Genomic DNA, 9,765 nt, shown 5'->3' on the forward strand with positions numbered 1-9,765 from the left:
CTCCACAACCTCTCCAGCATTTATTATTTTGTGTTTTTTGGATTAATGCTAGCCTTGTTGGGGTGAGATGATATCTCACTGTAGTTTTGATCTGCATTTCTCTAATGGCTAATGATTGTGAGCATTTCTTCATGTGTCTGTTAGCTGCCTGAATATCTTCTTTGGCGAAGTGCCTGTTCATATCCTTTGCCCATTTTTTAATTGCGTTATTTGTCTTTTTGTTGAAGAGTTTTTGCAGTATCTTGGAGATTTTAGAGATTAGACACTGATTGGATTTGTCATAGCCAAAAATTTTTTCCCAGTCTGTAGGTTGTCTTTTGACTCTTTTGCTGAAGTCTTTTGATGAGCATAAGTGTTTGATTTTTAGGAGCTCCCATTTATCTAGTCTCTCTTCTGGTGTTTGTGCATTGTTATTTATGACACATAATAATCTTGAGACATAATACCAGGATATACCAAGTCAGGATATACCAAGAATATACCAAGATTATCAAATCTTTACATACCTGAATAGTAATAAAATAAAACTTCATAGGTAAATGATGTGAATTCCCAGTCAAACCACTGGCTTTGATAAAGTTGTGACCAAGTTAGCAATTAAGAAGTAATAATAAAATTATGACATAATATTATGTGTTTGTTGTCTAATAGTAGGCAAAAACACAAGAGACAATACTAAACATATAAATATTAACCCAGAGAGAATCAGGCTTTTTTCTTGATTTTGACAACACCTTCCGTGTAATTTATTAAGTAAAACTTTTTAGCACTTTTCCTTTATAAAAAATTTTTTTGTGGCTTTCCATGAAGTTTCAGGGTCGTCAGGAGTTTATTTTAGGTCACCAAGAAACAATAGTTAATTATTTAACCAAAGATCTTAAAGTAAAAACCTTAGCTTTTTTTTTAAAGCCATGAGGATTGGTTCTTGGCTCAGGAATCTTATTCTAATGAGAGGCCAAACCTCTGCCTTCAAGGCAGATTACACAAAGAATAAATTAACCCTTCACCTTAGAAATAAAAAAAATTTTGTTATTTTAACAGCAAGAAACCCAATTCTTTGTTTTATATTTTATTTAACCTTAAATCTCCTAAAAATCTCATAAATTAAACCATTAAACGTTAGTCAGACAGATAAAGCTTTTGACCATATCAAATAAATTTCTTTTTAATAAACCTCTTAAACATTGACTTTGTTGCATACTTCTTACAGTGTACCCTTTTAACTGGCAAAAATGAACTCACTCATTAGCAGACCCAAATATACATCCTTTCTCTTGTGGCATAAAAAGCATAACTATATAAGCTTTAATAATTGTAATTATCTATTAACTCAATTTAACATCAATAAGTTACCTAAAAGGTCTTAGAAATTATTTTAAGCCTGTATAACATAAAACATAATTGTTGTTGAAAGAAGGTTTGTTTAAACATTGTAAGTTTTCATTCAACTTTTACTATTTCCCATATTTTCTCAATTTAATTTTAGCCCTTAAAGATTTTATCTACTGGCTTTGGAAATCACAAAGTCTCTGCTCAACTGACAAATTCATTGATATGGCTATAACCTTAAAGTGTCTGGCTAGGGTTGGAAACAGTTTCCCAGGCCATTTCAAGTATGTCTCATTGTGATTTCTATATGACCTTGGAGACTAGGGGCTGGGGAACCCTGATGTTGTCCTACCCTCTCTATTTTTTGACTCATGGTAGAAGACAAGATTAGGCCATTCTGATTAATTTATATATGTTTAAATTGATGGAAGCATTTTGAAAGGCTATCTACCCAGTAAATAGCAAAATTCTTTAGCAATTTTGTGAATGAATCCATCAATTCTTGGCTTAAGACTGGGGACTGGTGTGGGGGTGGTCATCCCAATTCATTTACATATGTTTAAATTGATCTAGGCATTTTGAAAGGCAAATATAACTGATTTCTTTCCCTTTTATTATTCTCTTGGAAAGCAGTTTTAATTTCTCTTTGTCACAACCTTTTATCTACCCAGTAAATACCAAAGCCCTTTAGCAATTTTTTTTCTAGGCTTGCCTCCTTTTTCACACTCTGGAACTGTTAGTTTTACTTTAAGACAAAATTATCCTTTCTCTTTAAATAAAACACATTTCATATAATGTCTAGCTTAAGTTACTTAAAAAGGCTTTGCTTTTATGATTGACTTAAACAACATTTTTCAATATAGCTACTAAAAATCTAAATCGTAAGACAGACACAAGACACAGTTTTTCTTGGATGAGGAAAGAACTGAAGTTCTAAGACAGCCTTACAAAAAAACCAACAATTCTCAGCCATAGCCTCCAACCTAATACAAGACAGAAACTTAGTCACAACACTCTAGACCGGAAGCAAACTCTCAGAACAAAATGAGACAGAAAGACCACATAAACTCACCAAACAATAACACAGAAAACAAGGATATGGGGATTCTAGTTTCTTAAAGTCTATATATAGCAGTTTTTGGTAAGATAGACTCAATTCAATGGAAATAAGATTTTACATAAAACTCACTAACTTGCCAGAGCATCAGATGGGGGAATACTGTTGTGATTCTTTAATGAGAAACTCTTACCATAGAACAAGTATGGGGCTACCACTTCTCCCTGTGAATTTGGCAAAACAGAGCACTATTTTCCAGTTTTTCTCTGAGCCACAAAAAGAAACCTAACGAAGAATGCCGTGGGGTTTGGACAACGTGTTTGTTAGTCCAATGTGTACCTTTGTTGTGAGAGTGTTTGCTTGTGGGTGACAGGCAGCCTAGTGCTCTAGCCTGTCTCGAGACCACCTGATCCTGTCACGAGAGTCTTTAACACTCATAATGAGCACTGGTGACCACCCTAATGGCTTTTACTGGTCAACCCATGCCCGAATTTTTGCAGCTTATAGAAATCTTTGAAAATAGATTTACCTCTTTAATGTTTCAAACACCCGAATCTGGACCTAAACTGCAGTTCACCAAGAGTTACTAGATATCACTCTTAAACAAACGATGAAGCAAAAATCTAAGAAAGAGTCTTAATCAAACAACTGTTTTTTCAAACAAATGTGCCAAACACAACTTAAGAAAACATGAGAAAAAGAACAAAAAGAATAAGCAAAGGCTTGTTTTCCGAGAGCACTCACCCCATCAGTGTTGAAGGGATGTGGAGTGCAAATGCTTGGGTCCAGAAGATAGGACCTTTCTTTTTGGCAGCTTCTGCTCCACAGGCTAGGTCTTGTCGAGGTCGACTTGATTCATGGTTTTAGAATCCCTGCAGCAACTAACTCTTGTAGGATGAGAACACCACAAAGTTTAGTAAAGCAAAAAGAAAGGTTTTATTCGGCATGTATTTAAAGAGGCAAAAGTAGGAAAGGGACAAGCATGGTGCCAGAGTCATGTCTGTCTGAGTCTCTGTTCTCAGTTCTTAAGGATGCATCTTAGCAGGCTGCATTTTGGAATCACTTGAACGTTCTTCATTCTCTAGATACACACACTTACAAACTCACACAACCTGATCTGGTGCACCAACTTAACAGTTACCAGAGCCTTTTATGCCCTCAGGGGTCAATTTCTCCCACTTCTTGGGACTCTCCTAAGGCCTTACCTAGGAATTCGTTACTTCCCAAGTAACCTCAGATTCTTAATGCCCTCAATGGTCAGTTTCTCCCACTTCTTGAGACTCTTCTAAGGCCTTACCTAGGAATAACCTTGTTACTTCCCAAATAACCTCAGATTCTTAATGCCCTCAACCGTCAATTTCTCCTGCTTCTTGGGATTCTTCTAAGGCCTTACCTAGGTACTTACCAAACAAACCAGGTGTGTTTTATGCCTCTCACAGAGCCATCGTTTGGGTCTTGGGGAGGGGATTGGCTTTCAGAGTTGCTCTAAGGTCTCTAGAGGACCTGTTCTGTTTTCTGATCCATCTCAAGAACCAAGCAGATGGCTCCTGGCTGGCTCACCAGAAAAGTTACGGTAGAAACCCCAGGTACTTACTCAGCATGACTTATATTTGCCAATAAACAAGAGACTGAGGTGGGAGAACAGGAAAGTCACCTTTATTTTGTTGTACAAGGAAATGGAGTCAGTCGGAGCTTATAGCTGCCAAGACTGCTCACCAAGGGCAGGCAGGTAAGTTACTTTTAGAGAGATTTACAAGTAGGGAGTTCATACAAGTTATGTCGGCAACATTCTTAATCATACTACACAGGCACAATGGGGTATATAACCCAAGCAAAAGCAGGATTCAAATACAAAGCTGTGGGGGAGGGGCAGGTGTAGGCCAACAATGGAAATGATTTTTTTCAATACAACACTGTAGAAGAGGAAGCCACGTAAAGAATACAGCACTGTGGGGGCTCTGCCTCTGTTCTACTCTGTCCTATAGGGTTGACTCATCTGCACACAACAAAAACATTATCTTAGGAGGAGCCCCTGGGTGGTGCAAACAGTTACATGCTTGACTAGTAATTGAAAGGTTGTTCAAACCCACACAGAGGCACCTCAAAAGAAAGACCTGACAATCTACTTTGGAAGTTCATAGCCTTGAAAACCCTATGGAGTGCAGTTCTACTCTACAACACGTGGGGTTGCCATGAGTTGGAATTGACAAAACTGGTTAGTTTTGGTTTTTACTCTGCCACAGCCACTTTAATTGAAATCTCATCTTTTAAAAAAAAAAAAATTTCAGAACACACAGGTAGGGAGGATCTGAACTCTAACTTATGGTTATGGGCTTATGGTTCCATATTATCTGGGGAGCTTCATTTCTATTTTTTCCTGCCCTCCTCTGGAGCCAAATCTGAGACAGACCAGTGTCTCCACTGCTTACCTGTCTCATGGGGAGGTGATTTCCTAGTTGTCCCACGGAGGGTGTGGGCTTCTGCGTTCAGCTTTAAGGGAAGGTGAGGTTCTCTGATCCAACTCCTTGTAAGGCTCTGGCTCTGAGCTTTGTTTCCTGTCTTCTGTTCCCTTGACCTGTTAAAGCCCAGATTCTAGGACACCTGGGTTGGGCATGCCTTCTAGCTATGCTCCTGTGGATTCACGCTTTTTTGGTGATTCTGGCTTCTTTCTTTTCCTGTCAGTTCAGCTATGTGTTAAAGTATAGTATTTTTTCAGTTTTGATTCTGCTGAATGATTTTGGGTTGTGTGTTTCTGTGAACACCTGGTCTGCCATTTTGCAGAGGGGTTGCACGTTTCCTTGGCACCCTTGCCTTGCCCAGGGTCATGCTGCTGGATGGTGGAGGAAATGGTGGTTAACCTGCATGGGCTCTGAAGTCTTGTGATCTCTGCATCATGGCAAGTTGCATTTTTGTTTCCTCCTTCTGTTGTGCACCAACAACTGGTGAACAAGACATCAAGGTCGCCACCCTGAGGCAGCTTGTATTCTGGTGGGAGAGATGGACAGGCAACGAGTAAGAAAATAAATAAGACAATTCCAGCTTTAATAGAGTAATGTGAGGAGATTGATGGAGGATGGGCAGTTTTGAGGAGAATTGCATGAGGAGAAGGAGCCAGCCCTTGAAGGTCTAGGGAAGAGAATTACAAACGGGGAACAGCAAGTGCAGAAGCTCTGTGGTGGGAGTAGCCTTGAAAGTCTGAGGAGCAAAACAGAAGGCTGTGGAAGGAAGTGTGGTCAGGGAGTTCCACCCACCTGCTTCTTGGAATCTCAGTGTCTTTCTTCCTGGTGGATGGGCTGTGCCTTTAGTTTGGGCAGCTCTTGCTCCTGCTGTGCATAGGGCCGGTGTTTTGTTCTTCAGTCCTTCTCTGAAAGGTTACCTCCTTCGGGCTCTTACTAGCTCGTGTGGTCTCTGACTTGTGTCCAAGCCTCCAGGCACACTCTTCTTCAGCTCGTTTGGAATATTCCTGCCTGATTTTCCTCCCTGATGCGTCGGGCTCTTACTAGCTCGTGTGGTCTCTGACTTGTGTCCAAGCCTCCAGGCACACTCTTCTTCAGCTCGTTTGGAATATTCCTGCCTGATTTTCCTCCCTGATGCGCAGGTCCAGTCACTGAAGAAGAAACTAAAGCTTAGAGAAACTAAATGCCTTGTCCATCTTAATATATCAGCAAGACCACATGTTCAAATGATGCACTTTTCCAATGGTTTTCCTCCTTGAAAGCATGATGGAATAATTCACATTCAGTTGTGAGTATTAGATAGTTGAACTTAAGGGAAGCATCTTTTACTTCTAACTGAAAGAGGCTATTTACCATCATTTTCCTTCATGGCATCAATAAAAGTGCTCACTTTGGCTTTTCAGAGGGTTCCTTCAATCCTATCACCTTGCAACTAAATATTGCAACTTTAATTCTTTCTGATTTGTTGGTTCACACTAACTCAGAACTTTCTGTCTGCCCAATATTGAATGAGCTGACAAACAGACTCAATGTCAAGGTCATCCATAAACTAACTTTGGCCAACATCATTATCGTTAGTTGTTATTAGGTGCTGTTCAGTCGGTTCCAACTCATAGCGATCCTATGTACAACAGAATGAAATGCTGCCCCGTCCTTCACAATCGTTGTTATGCTTGAACCCATTGTTGCAGCCACAGTGTCAATCATCTCAATGAAGGTCTTCTTTTTTGCTGATCCTCTACTTTACCAAGCATGATGTCCTTCTCCAGGGACTGGTCCCTCCTGATAACATGTCCAAAGTACGTGAGACAAAGTCTCACCATCCTCGCTTCTAAGGGGCATTCTGGCTGTACTTCTTCCAAGACATATATGTTCATTCTTCTGGCAGTCCATGGCATATTCTATATTCTTTGCCAAAACTATAATTCAAAGACATTGATTCTTCTTCGGTCTTACTTATTCATTGTCCAGCAATCGCATGCATATGTGGCAATTGAAAGTACCATGGTTTGGGTCAGGCGCACCTTAGTCCTCAAAGTGACATCTTTGCTTTTCAACACTTTAAAGAAGTCTCATGCAGCACATTTGCCAAATGCAATATGTCATTTGATTTCCTGACTGCTGCTTCCATGGCCGTTGATTGTGGATCCAAGTAAAATGAAATCCTTGACAACTTCAATCTTTTCTCCATTTATCATGATATTGCTTACTGGTCCATTTGTGAGGATTTTTTTTTTTTTTTTGAGGTGTTGAGGTGCAATCCATACAGCCAACATCATAGCTATAGTAATTCCAATTCCGTTTTCCCATATTCTTTGCAAGATTGTTTAGAGCAGACGTGCGTAGCATTTACTTCAAATCCCTATTATCGCAGGATGAGATGCTCCATGTTCTCTTCTACTGGTAACTGAAAGTCTCTCTTAGATGAAAAGCTAAAACAGTAAGAGGGCTGGACTAAAAAAACCCTCCAACTCTATAATTCTACATAAATATCTTCAACAGTTTTCGAAGTTAATTTCAGAAGGGGCTGGGCCCATGACTTTATACTTAAGCGCAGACAGTAGAGTCGTAATGATCATGATAGCTTTGATAATAAGTAATTTTTATGCAGAAAAAGTCAGCAATATATGGTGGAGCCTGGGTTTGGAATCAGGCTTAATAACCCCAAAGCCCCTTGTCTTCTGCCCAATCCTCATAAGTTGTGTAACCTGATTTTTGGGAATCTGACAAGGCATCGTAGCATTGCTGTCCACGTTTCACCAGGACTTAGCCCAGCATGTGAAAGCAATCTTTTGTGGGTGCTTCATCTGCCTTTTCATCCTTGCTCAGTTTGCAATACCTTAAGAAAAAGTATTTAATATTTTAGAGTAATCCACATCTTGTTCTTCTGTTGGCAGGTTCATCAATTTCTTCCTTTGGGAAAGAGCTAGTATCTTAACAGACTTCGACCATTTCTAATGCTAGTTTATAACTCTCCCACAGTTTGAAACACTTGTAGGTAGGGGAAAAGCCAGTTGCTGTTGAGTTGATTCTGACTCATGGTGATCCCATGTGTGTCAGAATAGAACTGTGCCCCATACGATTTTCAATGGCTGATTTTTCAGAACCAGATTGCCAAGCGATTCTTCTGAGGTGCCTCTGGGTGGACTTAAACCTCCAACCTTTCTGTTAGAAGCCTAGCAAATTAACTGTTTGTACCACCCAGGAATCCTATATGGAGGAGTGTTTTTGTTGTGTGCCATAGAGTTGATTCCAGCTCATAGCGACCCTATATGGCAGAGTAGAACTGCCCTATAGGGTTTCCTAAACTGTAATCTTTATGGGTGTAGATCGCCAGGTCTTTTCTCCCTTGGAGCTGCTGGTGGGTTTGAACCACTGACCTTTCAGTTAGCAGCCAAGCGTGTATGGAGGGCACCCAAAAACCCGTAGCCATCGAGTCAATTCTGACTCATAGGGATCCTATAAGAGAGTAGAACTACCCTGTAGGTTTTCCAAAGCTGTAAATCTTTATGGAAGCAGACTGCCACATCTTTTTCCCTCGGAGCAGCTGGTGAATTTAAATAGTAGACCCTTTAGTTAGCGGCTGATCGCTTTAACCACCGCACCATCAAGGCTCCTATATGGAGAGCGGAGGGGTTAACTACAAGGTGAGCTTTGCCCCTCTGGTTGGTGTCTCTTAACTCTCCTTCACGCAGCCAGCAGCAAGTTCTGCCATGTCCACTACCAAAACCTGTTGCAAGTTTGCCAACCCTTTTTGCCGTCTTCACTGCCATAACTAGTCCAAGCCATTGTCCTCACTTCCTGAACTCCTTGTGTTGTCTCTGATTGGCTTCCCACTCCAGTGTGTTTTCAGCAGAGCAGCCAGAGGAAGCAGTAAACACATGACCTGCTATTGCATTTTGCATGGATCGTGAAGTCTGGACGTGGCCTTCAAGGCCTTGATAGTCTAGTCCCCTCCTGCCTGCTTCTCAGGACCCCTGCCCTTCTTCCTTTGTCCCACCATGCTGCAGGCCCAGTCGCCCACCTGCTTCTGGCTCTTGGAATCCCTCTGTCTTTCTTCCTAGTGCATGGGCTGTCCCTTCAGTGTGGGTGACCCTTGCTCCTGCTTTGCATAGGGCCAATGTTTTATTCTTCAGTCCCTCTGCTGACAGGTTACCTCCTTAGAGACGCCTTCCCTGATCACCCTGCTCCATCTCTCCCACCACCCTTGTTGTTCAGCCCCCTCCGCCTGGGGCATGCTTATTCTCCACCACTTTACCTAATTGCAATTTGCAATTCTACGTTTATTTTACTGTTTTTGTGTCTCCTCAACCAGGCTGGAATCTCTACAATCGCAGACTGTTTCTGCTTTTTCACCATTGTCTTGTCCAGCGCATAGCCTAGTAGGAAGATTCCTAAAAATGACAGCTACATGAATGCCACAACGTGGATGAACCTAGAAGACACGATGTTGAGTGAAATAAGTTGGTCATAAAAGGACAATACTGTATGATCTACGTATATGAAATAAACAAATATATTGTTGTTGTTGTCATTGTTAGGTGCTGTCTAGTCGGTTCTGACTCATAGCGACCCTGTGTACAACAGAATGAAACACTGCCCAGTCCTGCACCATCCTCACGATCGTTGCTATGTTTGAGCCCATGGTTGCAGCCACTGTGTCAATCCATCTCATTGAGGGTCTTCCTCTTTTTCGCTGACCCTCTACTTCACCAAGCATGAGGTCCTTCTCCAGGGACTGGTCCCTCCTGATAACATGTCCAAAGTATGTGAGACATAGTCTCGCCATCCTTGCTTCTAAGGAGCGTTCTGGTTGTACTTCTTCCAAGACAGGTTTGTTCATTCTTTCAGCAGTCCATGGTATATTCAATATTCTTCACCAACACCATAATTCAAAGGCATCAATTCTTCTTTGGTCTTTCT

Source organism: Trichechus manatus, unplaced genomic scaffold, assembly GCF_000243295.1.
Source record: "Trichechus manatus latirostris isolate Lorelei unplaced genomic scaffold, TriManLat1.0 scaffold00019, whole genome shotgun sequence".
In the NCBI taxonomy this organism is placed as follows: domain Eukaryota; kingdom Metazoa; phylum Chordata; class Mammalia; order Sirenia; family Trichechidae; genus Trichechus; species Trichechus manatus.